The following is a 23715-nucleotide window of genomic DNA, read 5'->3' as shown; positions in this document are numbered from 1 at the left end:
GAAAAACTCGGTTAAATGTTGCTAATGGGTTGTGAGATGAGCAATGAGCAATGACTATTAAATGTAGTGACACAGAGGTCATTGGTGTCCTTGAGAAGAGCATTTTCAGAAAGTATTGGATATTGAAGTGTGACTGAAAGTAGATTAAAGAAAGTGGAAGTAGAGAAAGGGAGATGAGCATTATAGAGAACTATTGAGTTTTGTTACCAAGGAGGGAGAATGAAATGGGAGAGTAGCTGATGAAGGAAGCAAGGACAATGGAAGATTTTATTTAAAATAAGAGAGAGAAAAGATTGCTACTTTGCTGATGAAAATGATCCAACAGAAAGGAAAATATAGATGAAAGAAGAAACATAGAAGAGATACTTAGATCAATGCCCTTGTGTAAGCAATAGGTAACCTAAGTCCAGTACACTAGTAAAGTGATTTCATTGGCTTTGGATTAGGCACAGGTAATGCATGTATAGTAGAAGGTAGGAAGGCAGCATACAAGTGAATGGATGCTGGCAGATTGACAGGTGTATTTGAAAGGGTCTGTGGAAGATCTCTTCCGGCAGCTTTTCTCTGTGAAATAGGAAGTTTGCCTAATAGGTATTATTAAGTTTGATCTTTACAGTAGCTTTTTAGACAGATATCATTCTTCAAATTAATGTACCCTTCTATTCCTACTTTGCTATGCCTTTGTATCATGAGTAGTACTAAATTTTTCAAATTCTAATATATAGATAATTATATGGTTTACAAACTATTATTGGTAATAAGTTCCTTTAAAAAATTAAAACCAAGATTTGTTTCAGGAGTCAGAGTGCTAAAAAAAAAAAAAAGTCAGGCATTAAGTTGCTAAATAATGGGTTTAATGAGTAAAGATATTTAATGTGAATTAATTTGGGGGATTTATAGAACATAGAAGAGAAAAAAAATTTGAAATCTAACTGGCCAGTAATAATTTCAGCATGAATGGTCGGAAGAGCTCTTATATCTATGTAATAAAAGATGTAGATTCCAGGCCTAATTTCAACACTACAAAAATTATCAAACAGATTACAAATATTTAAGATTAGGGATCTCATTATGATCCTTCCACTTAATTTTATAATTGAACTAAAAAAAATGGTCATCATAAAGTTCTTTAGACCAAAGTTATGACATTATCAAGGGCATTTTCTTCTTCATTTACAAAAAGCAAGGTGAAGAAGTATAAAACAAATCCAAGAATTTAATTCTAAAATTCTATAAGCAGGCAGCGAATATTATGTTCTACTATTGAGATAGCACAAATTAAATCAAAGCTATGTGCAAAGATTTTTGATGCTAAGTTTCTGAAGTCATCTATTTGTCCATGAAGGATGTGACTTTTAATTATTATTCTAATACAGTCACTTTTATGTCCATGCTCTTTTTAAATTTAAGGATAAAAAATTAATAAGATTCTCTGATCAGGACTTTGCCTACCTTTCATATCTCACTTTGCACCATGTTCTCCCTCCTCCAATGTGCACTGATTATTTGAACTTCTATACTCCAGGCTAGTTTCTGCCTTAGGGTTTCTACATGACCTTTTCTCTTTGGCCTGGAATGCTCTTCCCACCGATATGCTTAAGGGTGGTTCTACTGCGTAATTCAGATTTCAGCTTAGAAATTCCTTGCAGAAAACTCCCCATGCCTCCCTAACCAGAGTTACCCAATCACATCCCCACCACTTCATTACTATTTTCTCAGAATCTGTTATCACTGTATGATTTTATTTTCATTTTTTATGTTGTCTCCTGCACTAAAATGAAAGCTCCAAAACATAAGGAAAGCATATTGCCTTATTCATCACTCTATACCCAGCTCCTAGAAGAGTATCTGAAACTTCATACAAACTCAGCAAATATTCTTTAATGAGCAAATGAACATTGTAGTTATTAAATATATTTGGTGATTATTAAAGCTAGATACCTATTGCACATACACATTTTTACTTAAAAATGAAAATCTTGAGGTAAATGTTTTGTTCTGTTTGAATGCTGTAATTGATCTTGTAATTGTTATCATACTCATATATACCATATATATTTGTTTTAATAAGCAAACAGAATGCTAAATCATACTATGACCTTAGGCTTTCCCACCTCATCAAGGGAGATAGTTTAAAAACTTTCTAGTGGCAGCTTTTGTAGCAGGATATCTGGGAGAAAATAAACATCCTTTGGATTTGAAAACCCAAATTATGAAGGAAACAGGAAAATCACTGTCCCATAGTTAATAAAATAGATCTATAGAGTTGCTCTAGTCCCATAAAGAATATATAATTTCAAGACAAGGACACTTGACTCTACAATACCTTGATTCAACCACAAATTTATTTTATTTTGCATCTTTAAAGAATGATGAGGTAGTGGAGAATTTGAGTAAAGTAGTGACCTTCATATTAAATAGCACAATAATAAGCTGAGATTGTCTTTGCTTCCAAAAAGTACACCAGTCATGCAAACTGGGAGGATACTAACTCCTAAAGTGCTTATATGTATTTATTCTCCACACTTCTTTCTTAGCATTTATATGGAAATATTTTTTAAAAACCCTAAGTCTCTTTTAGACTTGTATTTATCCAATAATATTTATTAAGCACGAACTAGGTAACTAGGAGTGTTCTAATCACTAGGTTTACAGCATGAAAGAATAAACATAATACCTGCTTTGATAAGGATTATGATCTTTGGGGGAAAACAGAAATAAGAGTCAATAAATATTTTTTAAAGTATCACTGTAATCATAAACTTTAAGAATATAACCAGGATATAGAATTAGAGAATAACTGAAGAAAATGACGAGAGAAAGTCATCAGGAAAGACTTCTCTGAGGAGGTGGGAGTTCATCTGATGATGGAAAACAGGTCAGGGAGCCAGCCAAGCAAATGATCCGAGGAATGATCAATCCAGCAGAGGCAGGAGAGGGGAGCCCTGAACTGGAAAAGGCCCAGAATGCTCAAAATACAGGTTTTTTTAAAAAGTGTGCCCAGAGCCTTGAGAGAAAGGGAATGAAGTATGCAATGTACTGGAGACACAGGCAATAACCCAATTAGGCAGGATAATGTAGTATCTTGACCAGCTTTGTATGCTTAAAAGATGCCTCTGGCTGCTATGTCCAGTGGATTGAACTAAATGGGAAGGGTAAGACCTCATTGACCTTGTAGGGAAGATTTGTTCTTAGCATGTAAGCTAGTAACCACTCACTGTCCCTTATTTCGTCCACAGTTTCCTTATAGCGCTACTCACCTCTGCATTCCTCAGTGTATAGATCAAGGGATTTAACATGGGTGCGATGATTAAATCAGACACAGTCATTGCCTTGTCTATGGGGTAAGTGACCACAGGCCTCATGTACAAGAAAATACACGGCACAAAGAACACGACCACTGTGAGGTGGGAGCCACAGGTGGAGAGGGCTTTGCACCACCCTTCAGAGCTGCAGGAATTCAGAGAGCAGAGAATGACCATGTAGGAAGTGATGAGGATGAGGAAGATGGCCATACACATCACCCCACTGTTGAGGGTGACAAAGAGGCCCAGGATGTGGGTGTCCATGCAGGCAAGTTTCAACAATGGAAACAAGTCACACATAAAGTGATCAATGACATTGGGGCCACAGAAGGGCATCTGATACATGAAGAGAAGCTGTATTGTGGCGTGCATGGAGCCTCCCAGCCAAGACCCTCCCACCATCAGGCAGCACATCTGAGGACTCTTGATGCTCCTGTAGTGCAGGGGCTTACAGATGGCCACGTAGCGGTCATAAGCCATCACAATGAGAAGTAGGATCCCCATACCACCAAAGAAATGTGCCACAAAGAGCTGGGTCATGCAGCCTTCAAGGGAGATGGTAGTGCTCTCAGACAGGGAGTCCACAATCATCTTGGGGGCAATGACGGAAGAGAAGATGGCATCCATGAGGGACAAAGAAGTAAGGAAAAAATACATAGGTGACTTCAGACTTTGACTTGCAGTCAGAGTTACCACAATGAGTAGGTTTCCCAACACTGTAGTCACATACATGATTAGAAACACAGCAGAGAATATCTTCCTAAGCTCTGGATTCTACGTAATGCCCAAAAGAATGAATTCAGTCACATTCTTTGGATTCTCCATTTAATGTGGACTGATGCAAGCACATCACTGAGCTGGAAAATCTGCAAAAGGAATATTATTTTTAATTAGTAATCACTGGGTGTGTTGGACATTTTTTGTACCCTGTCGCACACTCTCTTAACCTACTTTTTTCTCTCACTGTTGCTACAGAAACCAGTTGCTGATAATAAAAGCCTGGCAGAGCTTGATCCTACTGATCGCCATGACAACACCCTCTCTCACTGGTGCAGTACTTTCTCTCTGTTCCAGTGCTTGCTGCTTCAGACACTTAGGAGACCCTGCTTCATCATTCGGTGCATTCACACACCTCAAAATATGAAGGAATTAATGCACTCAGGGAAACATTTGACCATTAGTAGGTAGGAGCCAATGGATAAATGGTAACCAGCTCAACAGAATCTTGAATTAACTTTCCTTCCCTCCCTCTTTTACTTTTCCCAATGCCTCCATTCTGTTTTCCAAAGTAAGCTACCTACATACAGACCCTTCTTTCAGCCTCTCCTTTTCAGAAACTTTAAGCTAGGATGCTGACCTTCCTTTGTCACTAGACACACCAAAGATCCTGGAAAATGTCATACAAATTTTCATTTATTTATTCCACATATTTATTGAGCACCTAAAATATGCTAGTAGAAGAGCCTACGAGACAAGAATATCATATCCCCAGGACTCTCCACTTATTAAGAACTATACTCTTTCCATTTGCATGCCTTTCTCCTAAAATTGGATTATTGATAATAATATTATTATTGTTACGTATTGCTGATATTCAATGAGTTCCTGCTATGTCTCAGGCAGTGGAATATGCTATGAGATATTTTCTTCATTTTAGAGATTAGATACTGAGTCTTCAGAGTGGTGGAAAAAATGACACCAAGTTCCCACAGGTACTTAGTTAACACTGAAGCCAAATACAAATCCAGCTTCAGGCTCCAAAATTAATACCAATAACAATCTACCTTGCTTCTCTTATAATAATATCAACAGTTCAACATGAATGAGGTATCGTCTCTCATGACAAAAGTTTATTTTTGTAACAATTTAATGAGATAGATGGATGCTTCCTGTGCTTGCTTTATTCAACAATTGTACAACAAAGTTCAATAACAATCCTCCGATAAACAGCATGTTCTAATTTAATGTATATAAGAATATATATATTTCAATCCTGAAACTAGAAGTTACAACCATTAACTAAGTTTCCAAGTGTTCTAATAATTTTCCTGAGGTAATGATTAAAAAAAATTAAAGCTTAAGCCCCTTTCTCTGCTCCAAGAAGACCCAGACATACAACGTAGCTGCCACCATCCCTGCACATGAGACTGAATTAGCATAAATTATCCTGTGGCTAATGTGAATATCTTATCATCAAAGCATAAGTTAAATCCATGATCACTCTTCGTTCATAACACACCTACTCATTTCCACTTTTCTTTGTGGAGGGGTGCTCCCAAATGAAACAGAGAATTCTAAAGAGTAATCAAAATATCAATTTTAAAAACTCCTTTTTCTTGCACTCACTGTGTACCATCAAGGTTCTAAGTCTGTTACAAGCATCATTGCGTTTATTTTTCATACCACGCAAGATGTGAACTATCACAAATCCCATCTTGAAGATGAGTAAACAGGCTTCGAGACTAAGTGTGTCATCTAAGATGGGTGGGAATTTTGAATCTAGGTAGTCTCCTTTTGAAGCACACATTCTTAACCATTACACTATACCTCTGAAGAAGGGAGCAGCAGCCTCTGCTCACTGGGTGCAATTGCTACTGCAGCCAAATGATAAGGTAGAAGAGCTGCTTCAGTAAGCAGCAAACTTCTCTTCACTAGGAACACTTGAGCAAAGGTTGTGCACCAATTGGTTATAATGTGTTAGAGGCCATTGCTTTATGAGGTGTAAACTACTCATTCTCTAAGACTCGTCTAAATACCAAGAGGCACAGTCTTAATATTCTCTACCTTGCTAAATGAAGTAGACAGCTGCCAGGACATTCTTTGAAAATATGCATTATGGACTAAGCCTAGTCTCTCCCATTTCCAGCTCAAGTACTTCAAAGGTTATTGAGTAGCCCTAAGAAAGTAGAGAGAACACATTCTTGGAAATCAGGACAACTGAATTTTATTCCTTGTTGTCCCTCTAATTCCAAAGATATGTTGTTACATTGCTCACCATTCTGGGACTCAGTTTCCTCATCTGGAGTATGGGATAGTTGTAGCAGATGAGTGGAATGCTAGGGGTTTAAAGGAACCATCGCAGGGACTCTGTCACTTTCAAACACAGTCACTTGGTTCTCATCTGCATTCAATTTTACACATCCAGGTAAGATTCTCTTTGAGCAACCTCAAAACTTAGAATCATTTAAAACAGCAGACAATAGATAATAGATGACAGTGTCTAGTCTGCCTTAAAATCTATGAATCTATCACAATTCTATTTGACTACTAGTATACACCTCAACTTCTCAGCCTGACAATCCCATAGTAACAACCTCCTGTTTTTGTAGTCTCCCTCCTACTGCAGTCCAGCCCATCTCTTACTGAAAGCATACGCACTTAGCCTGTTTTGTACAGTGCAAAAGGCCAAGAGTGAGTAGATTTAGCTCTCCATCCAAGTCAGGCAACTTACTGTCTGCATAACCTTCAAACTCTGCAAAAATGAAACAATGCAATACTAATTAATGTCCATATGTGCCAAGCACTTATTGTTTGAGAGTATAATGCCAAGGTCTTCACATTTTTTTTTCTTTTAATTCTTACAAAAACCATATAACATAGGAACTATTATGATCTTGAATTTCCAGTGTAGTAGGTAAGATTTGGAGAAAGTGTGAAAATGATGAAAGCTATTGTTGGGTATGTGATCAAGGTCACAGCACAGGCTACAAACCACTATGCTGTACAAGCCCTCACAGAACTTTCATGTAGATCAAAGGAAGTAACAGGCATGAGAACATTTGAAGAATGCTGTTCAAATATTCATCATGATTATTTTCCATTCCTATAAGCTCCCGATATCGTGCTGCCTCTGCCCATGCCCCTGTTAACAAATCCATTACCACTCTTCCTTCATGCCTCACTTTCTGCCCAATGCCCCCTTCACCACTGTCACTCTGTATATTTATTACATGCACCTGTATAGGTTGCATAGTAGCAATAATTCAATTATCACCTTCTCTCTTTTTTTTAATTTCATGTTGATTTTAGCTCTTTATGCAGATGCTTAGGGATGGCTAATTTATTATCTTTCCACCAAGTTTCTAATGCCGTATGATGTTCACACTAGTCATTTAATTAACTTTAATTAAATACATGAAATTGAGTTCATCCAAGGGAAGCAACATGGAACCATGAGGCCCATGCAATGCCAGTACCAATTCCTGCCTCCAGAAATGGGAGTACCATTGTCAGAGTCTGCCTGCTATTCCTCTGCCATCCAGGCTTAAATATCCCATTTACCATCTTTCACCTTTACCATTTCTATTCCTATACATGCTTTAGCCAAACTCGAGAGTTGAATCATACCTTGGAGTTCTAGTTCAGTTTTGAATCACTGCCCATCAGATCCTCTTTGTAATATTGTCTTTGTCTTATATAAAGAAGTGAAGGATTACATTTATTCAACTGTCTAATTATTACTTAGTAAATATTTCTAGTTTAATAGCATGTTCAACAAGGAAGTTCCCTATTCATAAATAGGGCAACAGACTGAGCACACATGAAACCGTGCACGTAAAATATAAGTTCCAGAACAGGAAAATATCAGTATGGTCTACAGGAGAATTTAGAAAATTCAAACTTTATAAATTCATAATTTACAAAGTGAGCAACAAAAAAAATAGCATGGGCAAGGCATGAAGAGAGAAAGGAAAAATGTGGTGTACATAGTTGGAATACACGGACTCATATCACAAAACCTGGATTTCTTTACGGACATTCCAGGGATGTCACTAACTAGAGGTCATACATTTTCTCTAAATCTCCGTTGCTTTTTCCAGAGTTGTTGTATTAAATATATTTCATGCCTAGCATTATGGTTTATATTTTAACACTTAAACTTATAGACATTAGAATATAATAAGATAGTAATTTAAATTATATTTTAAATGTGTATTAAATGTTATAATGTCCTTCATATTGCAGGGATCTCATAAAACTTAGTCACATACACACCTCTACCGATCCTTAGCCAGACTGCAGTTCAGTTGAGACTGGGGAGTAAGAGCCATAATTTTAAATAAACTTCCGTAAAACTCCTTATTTTCCACGTTACATTTAGTTGTTCCATCTGAGTACCTATGATATGCCAGATAACCTCTCTGTGCCTCAAATTCATTTTCTATAAAAAGGGAAAATAATGTTACCCATCTCAAAGGGTTTTTGTAAGGATTAGATGATTTTAAAAACATAAAGGGCTTATATCAGTGTCCCTATTTCTTCTCTTGGGGTGAGGAGAATGACAGTGAACACAAACTATCTTAAAACAGATCCTTTGGATGGATCTTCAACAAACATATGTTTACAAAGACTTCTACTAATGCTCAGTTGACTAGCAAGATATCAGCTTAATGACTCCCAAACACTCAACAGATGGAGGTTTTTGAATTGACTTATAAAACAAGCCTTCCAAAACCATTTTCTAAAAAAGCCTGTATTCTAATCAAAAGTAGAATAGTTTAAATAATACTTAAGGGTTTCTCACTGTTATTTTTATGAATTATGAAAGTAAAGCATGGCCCTTGGAAACTATTTTACATAGACAGAGCATTAGAAAGTTTAAAGTCAAAGGATCAGGCTGGCTAGTTAGCTTAGTTGGTTAGAGCATGTTGTTAAAACACCTTGACCATTAGAACAGTCTAGGGTTCATAGGCCTGTACCAGCCAGCTTCCAAACAAGAAAAAAAAATAGTAAAATAAAGTCAAAGGATCACTTCCAATCACAAGCACTCACTCATCCCTCTAGAGATGAATATAATCAGCTGGATTTAATCATTCAACAATATATACATACATCAAAACACCACATTGCACCATGTAAACCCAATCACTCAGTCTACCTCATTCAGTTTCATAACTCTTTAGTATCTTTCATTAAAGTATGTGCAATTGCATATATTCTTAATTATTATAGCTTTGAAATAAAACACAACATGCAGTAGAGCAATTTGTGCCATTTTTTCTGACCCCGGAGTAGATCATGATTATCTTTTTCCCTTTATATTTTTATAAAAAGTTCAGGATTTATTTTGTTCATATTACTGCATGCTTTTGCAGCCAAAACCTCTCATGCACTCTAAAAAATATGTTGTCTGTTCATTAGATCTGTCATTCAAGGCATTCTTAGCTGTAGCTAGGCTTTTTCTTCTCTATCAATCTACACTTCTTCACCACCTTTGTATGCTTCTGGAGTTATAGTAAAATCATATAAGATAGTGTTTATTTTTTACACTGTCTTTAAGGATGTGACTTTATTTGAATTATTGATGTATTATTATTATTACTATTATTATTGAATTTATGTGGGAAGAGAGAGGCAATACAAACCTATATATTGAGTTCAACATATTTAATAATAAGTCCACGATAGATAGATAAATGGTCTTACAGGTGTAACTTTTGATAAACATACATAGGGTTAAGTAACTGGACAAAGTACACATAAAATATAAGAATTATATACTTAGATGTAGGATTATTAATTGATTTTTGTTTTCTTTGCTCTGTAGTTTCTTCTCACTATTTTTTTTTCAGTTTGTTAATATTTCTATTTTAATAAAGAGAGAAAGTGTACGTTTGAAAACCTTGCAAAAATGCAAAAGTACCATGATCTCCAGCATTTTCACTTCAGTGAAATATCTGTGAAATGAAGAAAGTAGCCTAAAATATGGCAGCATTTATATTTAAAACCATTACAGCAAGATTATCTTCTGTATGTATTTTTCTTCTTTTTCAAATTCCTTACTGAACATATATATACATAATGATTTATATATAACATGATATCAATAAATAATTCATTTGGAAGTTCTAAATAAAAGTTACATTGGTTATAGCATTCATTTTAGTTACCAAACAGGCTCTAAAGAACATTCAGTAAAAGACTAATTGTATAAAATGTGAAAGAGATGAATAACCACAGATTTAGAACTATATTGTCAAATTAGATTGAGAAGGCTTTTGGTTAGGGTGTCATAGATAATTTCCACCAAGTAGTATGTTTAGGCTAGAAAATAATAGGATAAAAAATGAAAATATGAAAAGCATATCTTAATGACAACATCAAGAAACTACACTAAGTTATGGGCAATTTCTAATAGCAAAGTGATATATTTTGAGATGAAAGGCAGGATTATTGCTAAAAGTGAAGATATAAAGCCAAAAACATGTATACAGTTCTCTAGAAACTTAACATTTTACAGACTGGTATGCTTGGGGTCAAAAAGAGAGATTCTGACTTCTATTCCAATCAATTATTGGCTCCGAGGATAGTCAAAAAGCAGCAAACATCAACATGTGTAACTAAGGCAAGGAAGGCTTGGAGTTGTTCTATTGCAATGGTGGCAAAGGTCATGTCAACATCAGGATCATTCTGAGGTCAGGTGTCTATTGCCTTGAGTAGCAGACTTTTTGCACTGAAACAGTATTTTTTTTAAAAAGCTACCTGAGGACCAGCTATTATGTCCATATAGTGTAAAAAAATATGTATTTTATATCTTTCAATCATAATTTATACTAAGCCAAGTTCAAAGGAAACTCAGAATTTCAGAGAGATGATTGAGGTACCCGTGGATGATTTGTTCCAAAACCTTTTGCTGAAAGGCTGAGCTATACCTTTTATGGCCTCATAGACCTATAGGTAAAGGGACAAATGTAAGGAAAACCCAAAGTTGAAGACTCAGAGAAAATATTCCCTAATGTGGATTCAGGCCATGGACACATACACACAGGTGCAAAAGTGATCAGGAGATAAACCATACTACCTTTTTCAGTCTGAAACTGAGATATGACTCACCTAAGGTGCACAGGAAACTTTAAGTCTGGAAATTGGGAGACGGTTGTACTAGACTTGTGTTCTCAATGCCTATTGGAACACAAACAATATCCTAATGAAACTAAAACATTAAAGGCCTCAACATATTTTCAAACATGATAATTTGAATGTAATATCCAGTACATAGAGAAAGCTTATCAAGTACATAATAAGCCGAGCAATATATAAAAGACAAGGTGAATTATATGAAATATATAAAATACTGGGCAATATATGAAAGACATGGTCAAATCAAATACAATAACTTTACAAATTAGTATTACTGGATACATATTGTACATCTACACATTCCATGTTTAAGATGCATAATTTAAAAAAATTCACGGGGAATTAGGAATCACGATATTTTACAAAAACCTTAAAAAAAAAGATCTAAATAGAAGCATCATTTTAAAAATATAGCATATGAAATTAAGATCTTAAAGTTTTAATAGTAGATTAAACATAGGTGGTGAGAGAAGTAGTATATTAAAATTTTCAGAATAGAAAATAGAATAAAAGAATAAGACAAAAACTGATAAAAAAATATATGAGGTAAGAGACACAAGTAATTTAATGCTTGCAGAAACATATTTAATAGGTATCCCAGAGTTTGGTTGGAAAAAATATAAATAAGTAAATTTGATGAGATAAACATTGAAAATTGTTCTGAAATGGATACATCTTATTCCATTTATATCTTTATACATCCATAGTAGTAACATTCTAGAAAACATGACAAATCAAAAAGAAAATTACAATTTAAAGGAGCAAAAGTAGTAAATTTATAACCCTTCAAAGTGCTAATTTGACTGACAGCTGACTTCCTATCAGCAGCAATGGTCTGAGAAAGGATAACTCCATATCTTGAAGTCTACACCCAGTAAAAGTATCAATCAAGAATAAAGGGAGAGGGGAAGGTAGCTTAGGGAGTGATTGGGTAAGTGACACAAAGAATAATTACACTTTGTAATGATGAACTTGGTAATAATATTGATTTGACCATCACATACTGTACCCAAACAATGATAGTGAATCTGTACTACATAAATGTGCATAATTAATTGTGTTTCAGTTCAAAAAATTAATTTAGAAAAAAGTTAGATCATCCGCTCCCACAGAAAATGCAGTAAAAACAAAATCAAAATCAGAACACACACACACACACACAAAGAAAACAATAATGAATAGAAAATATTTTCCATAAAATATAATTGGGGAGAATTTGTCTAAAATATGTGCACATTCACATAGATGTGTAAGGGTATATCACTATAAATTTTCTGATATAATTTTTGAAAAATTTTCTGCAACAGAGAATCAATACACTATATTATTCATCATACCTATCAAATGCCTCACTTATAAATGCATATTCGACCTGAATTTTAATAAAAAAGGAAAATTAAGGTAAAATACACAATGACAAGAGCTCCATATCAAGTCTATATGCAGAACGATGGTGAGTATGTTATTTACAAAAAAATCACATGTGCAGAAACAAAATTGCTGAGAGAAACTGAAGAAGCACAATTCATTAAACATACTAAGTTCGTTTATTAAAATTGGGTTATGGTCTTTGCTTTGTTAATTTTGGAAATATTATGTTTTTAAAAATACATAATAAATCAAATTGCAGGTTTTTCTTGTTGCGTTTCCAAGACTAGAAGAACAATATTTTCATATGATTATCTATCTATATATACTTTTTCTCAAATGATTAAATGATTTAAAATTAATGATATTCTAAATTAGGAAGTAGGGACATTCTTCCAACTGACATGCTTATAGCTTGTTGCAAGTCCCCAGTCAAGATTCTCTAGGGTGTGATTCCTCAAGGTCATGCAGTTACATTTAAATTACACACACTTTACCTAAATTTAGTTTCCAAATCTCACTCACTCTTTAGAGGCTCTCCATGCTTCCTATATCATTTTTCCCCAAAGACAAATAATGTGATTTATTGGAATCATTTTTTGCATATTCTAAGAATGAAACTCCTGTTACCTAATTATAAACTAGAACTTTTTTGTAAAAAGTTACATTTTTGTAAAATAGTATTCAAAAATTGTATTTTTTAATCAGAGAAGCCTTCCATAAATAAGTCTATAAATAATCTCTGGCTTCTGCTGAGTTCTTAATCTGAGTGTTATATTTTAATTTTGATGTAGAGAACTCTGAAATCAGAAATCTAATATTTTTGGCATAGAGACTCCTGTGTGAGTACAGCTGCAGTGCAGTTGTATACAATTAATAAATTTGAGAATAAGAACACCAGGTATTGAACTCTATTTCCTACATTGTTAAGAAACCATGTAGATTTGTTTTACAGCCTCCTTTATTTACTTTAATGATGTTTGGTCAGATTGGTGAATATGAAAATAATATTCACTATTTGTTCTTAACTTTAAAAAATCTTTTAGGGAAGATTAAAAAACTTATAAAGCTTTAGATAAATATGCGAGACATTGTATAATAATTGTGATTTTAAATCCACGTAGGTGGAAGCAAATCAAAGCAGTATAACTGTGAAATCTGGATGAATCCACAAAGATTTCAGGAAAAGCGCTGCCTGGAATTTGACATTAAAAGGTAATGCTGCCAGAATTTGGTGGAGAAGGAGGTCATTCTAGTTAGAAGAGATATTTTGGTGAAGTTCTTATATTAAAAAAATCATGTTTTATGCATGAAATGTCAAAAATGCTGGTGTGAGTGAAATAGAGAGAGGATCAGTGAGGAGTGTGGACGTGCAGTGATATTAGATATTGTGCAAATCCAGGCAGAAGTGTTTAGAATTCAGGTGTTTTGTTAGGAGGTTATCTTGAAAAATGTGTAGGGATATGAACGTGACACTAAAATAAAATCTTAGCAACATCAGACTTGCAGGGTGGGAGAAGGCAGGCTGACTGAAGACGCAGAGTTATCTGGCTGATTAATGGGTGTCGGGGTGGGAATAAAAACGGGAGGACTTTTTGAAAATCTCTTTTTGCTCAAACTTCCTTTCTCACCATTGAAACCTGAGATAAAGGGAAATCTGAGGGAGACAGAGAAAGACAAAAGAAATGGAAAAAGTAAAGTTTTTGTGTTGATGGTCAGAGCCTTGAGGAAATTTGTTTCTTCAACAGAAGAAAAGGAAGGGAATTGGTAAAGAAAGCCATTTCTACCATGTTTCTAAAAATGTTTTCACTCTTTGTTCTCTGTTTGCACCACTTCCTGTTTCCTATAAGATATTCCTAGAAATGCTAACACTTTATATTAGTCATACAGACCTCAGGGTGACAGCTCAGGTCCAGTCTAGGTGAGAAACCTCACCACTACTGTTTTCTCTTCGCTGTATAAAAGTATTGAATACCCGCATAGAAACAGAATGCTAATTCCCCAGTGACAGTCTATGTGGAATTATGTGTGTTGTATGTAAGGATATTTTAAGTGGAATTCATATAGCAGTGCATAGTTATTTAGTCTTTAGTAAGGGGGAGAAATAGTGTAAGCATTTAGTATGTACATATATTTATATAACTTGTAGAAGACCTTTATGCGAAAGGCACATTACCTGTGTTATAGATGAGGAGATGAATCATGGATTGGTAAAGGGAATATTCCATGTTCAAGTATTAAGTGTCCAAAGAGAAGTTCAAATGAGGCACAGAAAGGCCAAAAATTAAACATGGGTACATATTTTGTACATCACACGGTGATGGCTTCTCGTTAGGAGCCATCTGTGTTCCCTCATTCCTACTCTCTTGTTATATCTGGAAGCTCAGGATGAACTCTCTGATTTCCTCCAGTAGGAATGATGAAACTGAATGAGGGAAATGAGAGTGCTGGAGCCACTTTTGTCCTCTTGGCCTTCTGAGAGTTCCCAACCCTCAAGGTGCCCCTCTTCCTGCTGTTCTTGGCCATCTACACAGTCACTGTGTTTGGAAACTTGGGAATGATTGTGATCATCAGAGTCAGTCCCAAACTCTACACCCCCCATGTAATTTTTCCTCAGCAATTTACTCTTTCTTGATACTTGTTACTCCTGTGTTAATGACATATCCACATATCATGTACTCAGCACTAAAAAGGAAGAAAGTACTGATACATGCAACAACTCAAGTGATCCATGATGGATTTCAAGGGAATTATGCCGAGTGAAAAAAGGCAAATCTCAAGAGGTTACATACTGTATGATTCCATTCATATAACAATCTTGAAATACAAAATTATAGAGATGGAGAACAGTTAGTGGTTGTCAGAGATTTAGGCGGGCAGTAGGGAGAAAGTTGGTTACGATTATCAAAGGGCAGCACTAGGGGTGCTCATGCTGGAAGTATTCTGTATCCTGACTGTGGTGGTGGAAAATGAATCTACATAAGTGATAAAATTGCATTGAACCAAATACACATTCCATCTCAGGGCACCTATGACCTCCCAGGGACAACCTTGTTCTTGGCCTGTCTGCACAAAGTCCTCTAAAAATGATTAATATATACTTCAGATCAATTTTCTGCACTATGCAGAGAAGCCACTATTAGTATAATTTTCTCCTTTTTTTGGGTAAATTTCTTGATTATATTTATAAGATAAACCATGTATCTCTAGCTTAAATGAACTTGAAGATCAAAAGAGGAAATAAAAAGCTGATATAGCTTCTAGTATTTTTGTCTTTTTTTATTTTTGTAAATTAAGATAAAAGATAAATGAAATGTTTCCAGGTTAAATTAGGTCAAATCAGAGAAAGAGAAAAGCAAATTATATAGCAAACACTTGCTCCTCTGACACCTGTAATTTTTAAAAGCATTAAGAATATTTTTATTAAATTTAGAGAAAATACAACTATAAACAAATACATGACATTTTCCAAAAGGCCACTTTGTGATCAAGTATATACACATGGTGTTCGTGGTTTTTTAAAAAGTGCTATGTCATCTCTGGTTTGAGAACCATCTATTGTTCTAAAACGCCTTTCAACTCAACTCCAGCGCTGTTGTCAGGTGACACTGGCAAAATTGTAAATGTGGGGAAAACATCGGACATGGGTCTCAAAAGAAGATTCCCGGACCCACCAGGTCCAAGTCCAGCTGGGTTAGTAAGAGGCACAGCTGCAGAGCGGGAAGCCAAGAGTGGATTCATGTCTCTACTTCTACCAGACCTGGATTCTGTTGTAAAAAAATGATAAAATATGGATTATTTAGTCTCCACCCTTCACAAATAAGTCAAATTGAAAAAACCCTCTGAATATAAGTAGTAGCATAAAGAAAGTTATTATTATATTGTTAAACTGACTGATATAGACATATATGAATAACCAATTTACCACTACTCTCAAATTTAAAATTCTAGCTGGCTAGTAATAACGCTGGTATTTAGCACATTTTTTGGACTACTCTTTAATTATTCAAAATGAAAGTACAAATAGGCCTCAATTCCTAAACACAAATACTAATTTATATTACTAAAATCTGATTAAAGTTCAGCCTTGATAATTCAAAACATTTTCTGATAAAGAAACAGTGCTAGACATGAGTTTTAGGTTCCCAGATTTGCACCCAAATAATTTTATCTCATATACTGCTGGATACTGGATCCCACATGCAGGGTCTATGAAATATAGAAGGGTAAAAGAGGACAAGAAACAAGAGAAAGAAATGGGAGAAAGAAAAGGGGATAGAAGAGCATTTCCATGCATATTTAATATTTTATTGAACACATTAATACTGTTTTATATTTAAATACCAGTTATATAACTGATAGACCTCATTTACTACAATAACAGCTTTTAGAAGGTCTTATCTATGCCGCAAGTCAAGCTACTTACCCAGCAGAAAAATGAAGAACTTGAGAACTTAGTATATGGATACCTTTCCTGATCCTCTTTTAGGCATTCAAAGATTTGAAAACAATTCTCAATTAGATTATTTCTCTAAAAAGTTGAGCTAATACAGTTCCTTTTTCTTGGAATAAGTACTTAGTTTATGACCTAAAGTCTTAGTGGATAGAATCCTGCTTTATTACCCAAGACCACTGACAAGTTCATTGATAAGAGACAAGCAACCCTTTGAAGGTGCCCACTTCAGCAATGGGAAACTCAAATAAAAGAGGCCTCCCAGAACAAAGAAAGCATGGAAACAAATTCATCATATCTCCACATTACTGAGCACCCCTGAGTTCCCAAGCTGTATTTTCCTGTGAATGACAACTTTCCTAACTCTGGGAAAGCTTCTGGTGATGCCTAATAAAAGCTCTGGCACACTTACAAATCCAGGATTAAAGATCAAGCTTGCTTTTTTTCATGGAAACCCTTTATCAACTTAGATCATCACTGGCTTTTGTCTCTGATCCATACAAATCAAGCTGAGCACAGAACTTGATAAAAGAAAGGGGAGAGGGTGAGAAAGAGAAAGGAAAGGGAGGAGAAGACAACTCTGCCATAATGAATTTGGGAGTCTGCTTCAAGATGCTACAGCCTAGTGTAATAAGAAAAAATGCTTTCAGTATAGTCCATACCTCTTAGATAAAGTTACAACTTTTCACTAAATTTAGTACATAAAACTTTTATCTAATCGACAGATAAATTTTACCACTTTCTTTTTCTATAGGAGTTCAGAAAAATAGAAACATTTGTCTGAATAACTAAGGAAGTTTTTAAAATTTCAAGAGTATAAATTCTTTAATGTTTTATCCAAATTTAAGAATCTGGCATGTGATATAAACTCAAGAGTATACAATAACATATTCCTTTAAAGTCCAACTAGCAAACATATTAGTCTAAAATAAAATACGAAGATTTCAGAAAAAAAGAGAGATTTCAATAAAGAATGTGTTTACAGTTTAATGGATTATAATACAATTTCAACTCAAGACATTTTCCTGCATGCCAATATAGGCAATGTGAATATAAATAAGACCCTCACAACCTAGTGGGATAGAAAAATATGTATACATGTCTACAACCACCAACCATTTGCTTCAGGAAGACCTTTCAACATACAGTATAAGGGCACTTCATAACATTCTTGGAAGTCTAAGTCAATTTACCAAACTGGCATTATTAACATGACAAGGTTTGGTTACTGAGTGTAAAACTTAGATTAGAGAAGGGGGAAAAACTCATCTCAAACTATAAACTATACATCTAGCTCTGATTAGTAATAAGTACCATTAGTGAAAAAGGAAAACAAGACTGAGCAAAGGTTTAACCAATTCGCCATCACTTCCATAGGAGTTATTCAAACTGGCTTATGCAGAGAGAAAAGAATTACTCCGATATACAAAGGGAAAGTATTTCACACTGTTTAATCTAAGCCAGTTAAATATCAGATTGCCACAAGAATATATAAAGCCAAAAATCTGATGGCTTATTGGAATTTTGAATACTCATTACGCATTTTCAAAAACAGTAAAATTTAGTTAATATCACTATAAAACATACTCATAAATTAAACTTTCAATTTTTAGAATCGTAGAAAAATAAATGTTTGGATTTACCTCTAAATCTTTCTGGTACATTTCTATCTAGTTTTCTCTTTCCTGGTGAATCTAGATGTTTTATATCATGACCAGAAAACTTTGGTGGTGGAAGAGATGGATGAGACTCTGCTTCCAGAAATTTAACCAAAAGTTCTGAAAAAGACTAAGATAAAATATTTGGTTATATTAGACTGGATAATAAAATTGTATTCACTACAATTAACAAAGTATATTCAGCTATTGTAATTAAATAAAAAAACGAATCATGCCATTTGAAACTTTTTTTTTTTTTACAAATCAGCTTTATGAACAATTGAAAATTCCAGCACTTTAGTTACACAGTTATCATTACAAAAATTTAACAATTTAATCAATACTCTGATGACAACACTCATTTCAAATACCTTTTTTTGGCAGTTGGCCAGTTTCAAACATTTTATAGTCAGAATTAGCCAACTCATAACACATTTCTTGCCATCAATGGCACTTAAAACACCAAGTCTTATCATTTTAATAACTGTTAATATAGATGTGAAAAATTATATTGAAGAAAAACAAGCATTAAACATGATTTTCTAAAGTAAGACCCAATCAATGAATATAGCAAAAGATCACCAGTAACATTATCAGATTAAAATAATGTAGTGTGGACCTTTCCTTTAAAATAAATTTTATGCTAGCTAAGTAAAATAGTGTTTTATCTTTAACTAATTCTGGGTAAGTCACCTATCCTTAATGTCCTCTTTATTAAAAAAATCAAAGAAACTCCACATTCTAACTCACAGTACAACTCAATTCAATTCATACTCATCTAAAGCCTACCACATAGCACACACAGTGTTTTCATGTTTACTAATTGCTTCCTCCTACCAGAATGTAAGCACCTTGTCTATCTGGTTTGCAGCTGCATCCACAATGCTTGGCATAGTCTGGTACATGGCAGGTGTTCACTGGCTCACTTTGCAACATGTATACATGAGCAAAATAAAGCCTCTGCTGTCAAGAATCTTATGATTTAGTAGCAAGACTGCCAATGGCAGCATAATCAAGCATAAAGAAAAGAACATTTAATACTTTGAAAAATAAAAGTGCCATATAAAAAGTTAAAATAAAACCTATATGCAATAAAATTATTAAACCTGCCTTGTTATCCTTAAGCTAATCACCTCTCTCTTCTCAGTTTTCACAACTCCAAAGTAAAAAGGGTTGTATAAAATAACCTGAAAAAGAAATCTGATTATTTGCTAATGAGTGCAATACACAATCATTTCACCATTCATATTCAGCAAAAATAAAATCGGTTCTTACACTATTAAGCACAGATTGCTGATTTGGACTCAAGGATGTGTTGGGGACACTTTTTGATCCTCCTCCAAGCCACCCAGTCATCCACCTGGTCACACCACCCTGATCTTCATGAAACAACTACAAGATTATTTGAAAACAGAAAAATATTATCAATACAAGAACAGAAAAAACAAGAAGCACTTAAATGTAATTTCATGTAGTATGGTTTTCAAGTCCAATTACTAGAAAATGTTTCCTACTGATAGAGGCCACAAATAGAATAAAATGGCATCCCTGGAATGATCTCAAATAAAAGTTTTGGGAATTGCCATATCTCAAAATTTTAGCATCCTGATATCCTGAATTGAGAAGTGGTTTATAAATTACAGAACATGTAAACTAATACATAAATTAAACAAATCCATTTGCCCAATGTTCTGTGAAATGATTCCATTTCTACATTATTGAAAAAACTATATTCAGTAAAAGTTATACATATTAAAAGGAAACAATTTGATACCACTATTTTAGTTATAAATGTATTCTGAATGGCTTTCACCGTCTAGTTACCTGCTCCATTTCCTCCCTTTCAATACCCAGGATGCTTCCCATCAATCTCAACACTTCATGACGCTGATTTTTTGGTGTGTGGAAATGTCCAACAAAGAGGTTTCTCATTAGGACTCTATGAAAATGAAGGCAGAAACAGCTCAAGCAACTTAACATTGAGTGTACCCAAACACTAAACACTAAACATATAAATATTTAATTATTCTTAAACAATTAAATGTTTGATTATAAAAAGACTAAATAACAAAATATTTTAAAGTAACTTTTAAAAACATCTTGACAAGTCTAATGAAGAATATTTCAAACAAGCCAAAATGTAGACCTTTTAAAACATCATTTATTAGCCACCCACTTTCTTCACCCCAACACTGAATAAGGTGGTGCCTCATTAGTAATTGTCACTGCCTGATTGGGCTGATGTTCACCTGAAGCAGACATTTAAATGGTGACAACTGTTCTTGTGCTTAACCATCATGCTTACAATTCCCATTCACATTTATTAGTAATTTGCTAATATCTAAATTTTAAAAACATTAGATATTGTCGCATATATACCTAGGTTTCAGAGCTAATACATTTTTTTAATAAGATGACCAGTAAGGGGATCTTAACCCTTGACTTGGTGTTGTCAGCACCACACTCTCCCAGGTGAGCCACAGGCCGGCCCAGAGCTAATACATTTAAACAGCATAAATTTATTTAATAACAGCAGGGAACAAAAAAGAAGAGTAAAAATAAACTTTTTATTTTCTAAGTCTTCATATTGGGGTGATGTTGTAACTCTTCCATGCGGTTTTAAGAAAACCAGTTGAAAAAAATTGACTTTAAAATTCAAAAGAATATAACTTATTCTGCTGACCCCTCATTAAAATTACCTATATCTCCTCACAACATAAGAAAAATAAAAGGCACTTAAAAAATTTAATTACATATAAACATCTACAAGTAGAAGTTGTTTTTACCATAAAAGCAATCTCCATAAAATATACAAAAGTTAAAAGGCAAAAGCACACCTGTCCACTTTTCCTTCTTCACTTTTTACTGAGTTCGCCAATTTCTGCTTTACATCATCCAGCATCGCTTGTTGGAGCTCATCTGTTTTAAAATATGTGAGTAAATATAGCCTTTAACTGATTAAAACAGTCTGGATGAACATATATTGAGATTTATGAGATATTTTCTATGAACTTTGAATATATGCACTTCTAATTGGGAATATTCAATTATTTGCATCTCTTCTTTGGAACAGGGAACTAGGCTCTCTGATTTAGAAATCATCTAGAAACCAGAGTACGCATTAATTGACATGGTCTACACCAATAAAGTAATCAATTCTTTAATAGGAAATTTAAAAACCAAAAAAGGTTTTCATCCTCTTTAGTAACTTAAGAGCAAAGAAGAGATTTTCACCACTGCTGCCATGCAGGAAACATTTCCAGAGCCACTTATTTAATGGTGGGAAATGGAAAAGACAATTTTAGATTTTCCTTTTTCTATTTTCCTGGCTTGGACTCACTTTTTGGTGAGCTAAGAGGAATGTTTAACACAACTAAGACCACGGTTCAGGATGTAGCTGATAGGGCAAAGTATTCTGGGGTAAGAAAATTGCAAAATACAATTCAGATCATCGATTCTAAAATACTAATGAAGTTACTATAGCATATGACTGATTCAGAAGGATGCTTGGGCTATTTTATTTTAAAATTCTCATTTAAAAAGGAAGCAAAATTTGTAAAATCTTGGTAGAAGAGCTGGAACTTGAGCAGTATTAAAAGCAAAGTCTAGAATTAAAACAAGAGATGCCTTGTTCATAAATTCAACCATACCTCAGAGCCAAGGATTCCTGGAGTAAGGAATGCTCAGTCAAAGATGGAGTTTACACCTTATCTCAGAAATGTACAGTTTGAGCTGAAAGAGAAGCTTACTAATTTTAAGCTAGATTACAAATTTTTATTCAGAAAGAAATAAGGAGGTGATCACTTTGTAACAGAATTCTACTTTTCAAATCAAGAAACATTCCCATCCAAACACTAGACTTTGACCTCTTTTCACAAACCTACTCTTTATTTAATGTTGCATTTTCCTAGCAGTAGCTGGATGCAAGTTCCTTTATCAGATATATGGCTGAAAACATTTTTTTCCCCATTCTGTGGGCTGTCATTTCACTTTCTTGATGGTATCTTTTGAAGGACCAAAGTTTTTGATTTTGATCAAGTCCAATTTATTTTTTCCTTTGTTGCTTGTGTTTTTGATGTTATATCTAAGAAACTATTACCTAATCAACATCACAAGGATTTACTCCTATGTTTTCTTCCAAGAGTTTTACAGTTTTAACTCTAAAATTTAGTTCTATGGCCCAATTTGAGTTAATTTTTATGCACAGTGTGAGGTAGGCTTCCAACTTTATTCTTTTGCTTGTGGATGTCTGGTTGTTCCAGCACTATATGGTGGAAAATTATTCATTTGGTACCCTTGTCAAAAATCAACTGAACATTAATGTATGATATATTTCTGGACTCTCAATTCCCTCTGCAAATGTTTTTTCTTGTGCATGGAAAGCTCTTTTCCATCAATATTGCCTATTAACTCTTACTCACCCTTCATGTCTCAGTTCCCAATTCACTTAATCACAAAAGTTTTCTCTGAGCCTTCCAGATTAGGCCAGGTCTGTCTGCTTTATATTTTCATTCTGTCCTGTACAATGCTTCCATACAATGGCTAAAATTCTGACTTAGAATACTAAATGCATATATAAAATATCTAGTTTAATTGTTTTCAATGGCTTGTGGTTTTTCTAAATAGCAAAAATCTAAATTGTAAAATGTCATTCATATAATAGGCTAACTTTACCAAAATAGAGATGGTTGCCATAACCATATTATAAAAGCAAGGTTAGTGCTTGGAAAATCTACTACAAAATTTCCTTTCCTGTCTTTTTAGTAAGGAATTTAATCATGGATGAGAGAGAGAGAGAGACAGAGAGAGAGAGAGAGAGATCAAGCACGTGCAAGCAAATATGAACAGGACTATTGTTAAACTCTGGGTTAGTAAAACATTTTAGATTCTTAAGGTGCGCAAGTATATTATGAGTTATGAGCACATGGTGCTATTTAGGCCTTTTCTAGCACTACATTCTTAATGTAAACAGAACTCTCGACTACTCAGAGGAACAACAGCAAATACCTTAATCTTGTCACTGTTCTTACTTAACCATCTCACTCACAATCTAAAGTAGGAGCCAGAGTAA

General features: G+C 34.3%; 1 pseudogene; it reads right to left on the bottom strand.

Moving 5' to 3' along the window:
• Positions 1 to 3224: 3224 nt before the first annotated feature.
• On the bottom strand, positions 3225 to 4130 carry LOC134391833 (olfactory receptor 4C6-like; annotated as a pseudogene).
• Between the last annotated feature and the right edge of the window lie 19585 nt (positions 4131 to 23715).

Source organism: Cynocephalus volans, chromosome 12 (genome assembly GCF_027409185.1).
Source record: "Cynocephalus volans isolate mCynVol1 chromosome 12, mCynVol1.pri, whole genome shotgun sequence".
Lineage (NCBI taxonomy): Eukaryota > Metazoa > Chordata > Mammalia > Dermoptera > Cynocephalidae > Cynocephalus > Cynocephalus volans.
Note: the sequence above shows the minus strand (reverse complement) of the source record. Positions and strands in the feature narration are given on the sequence as shown.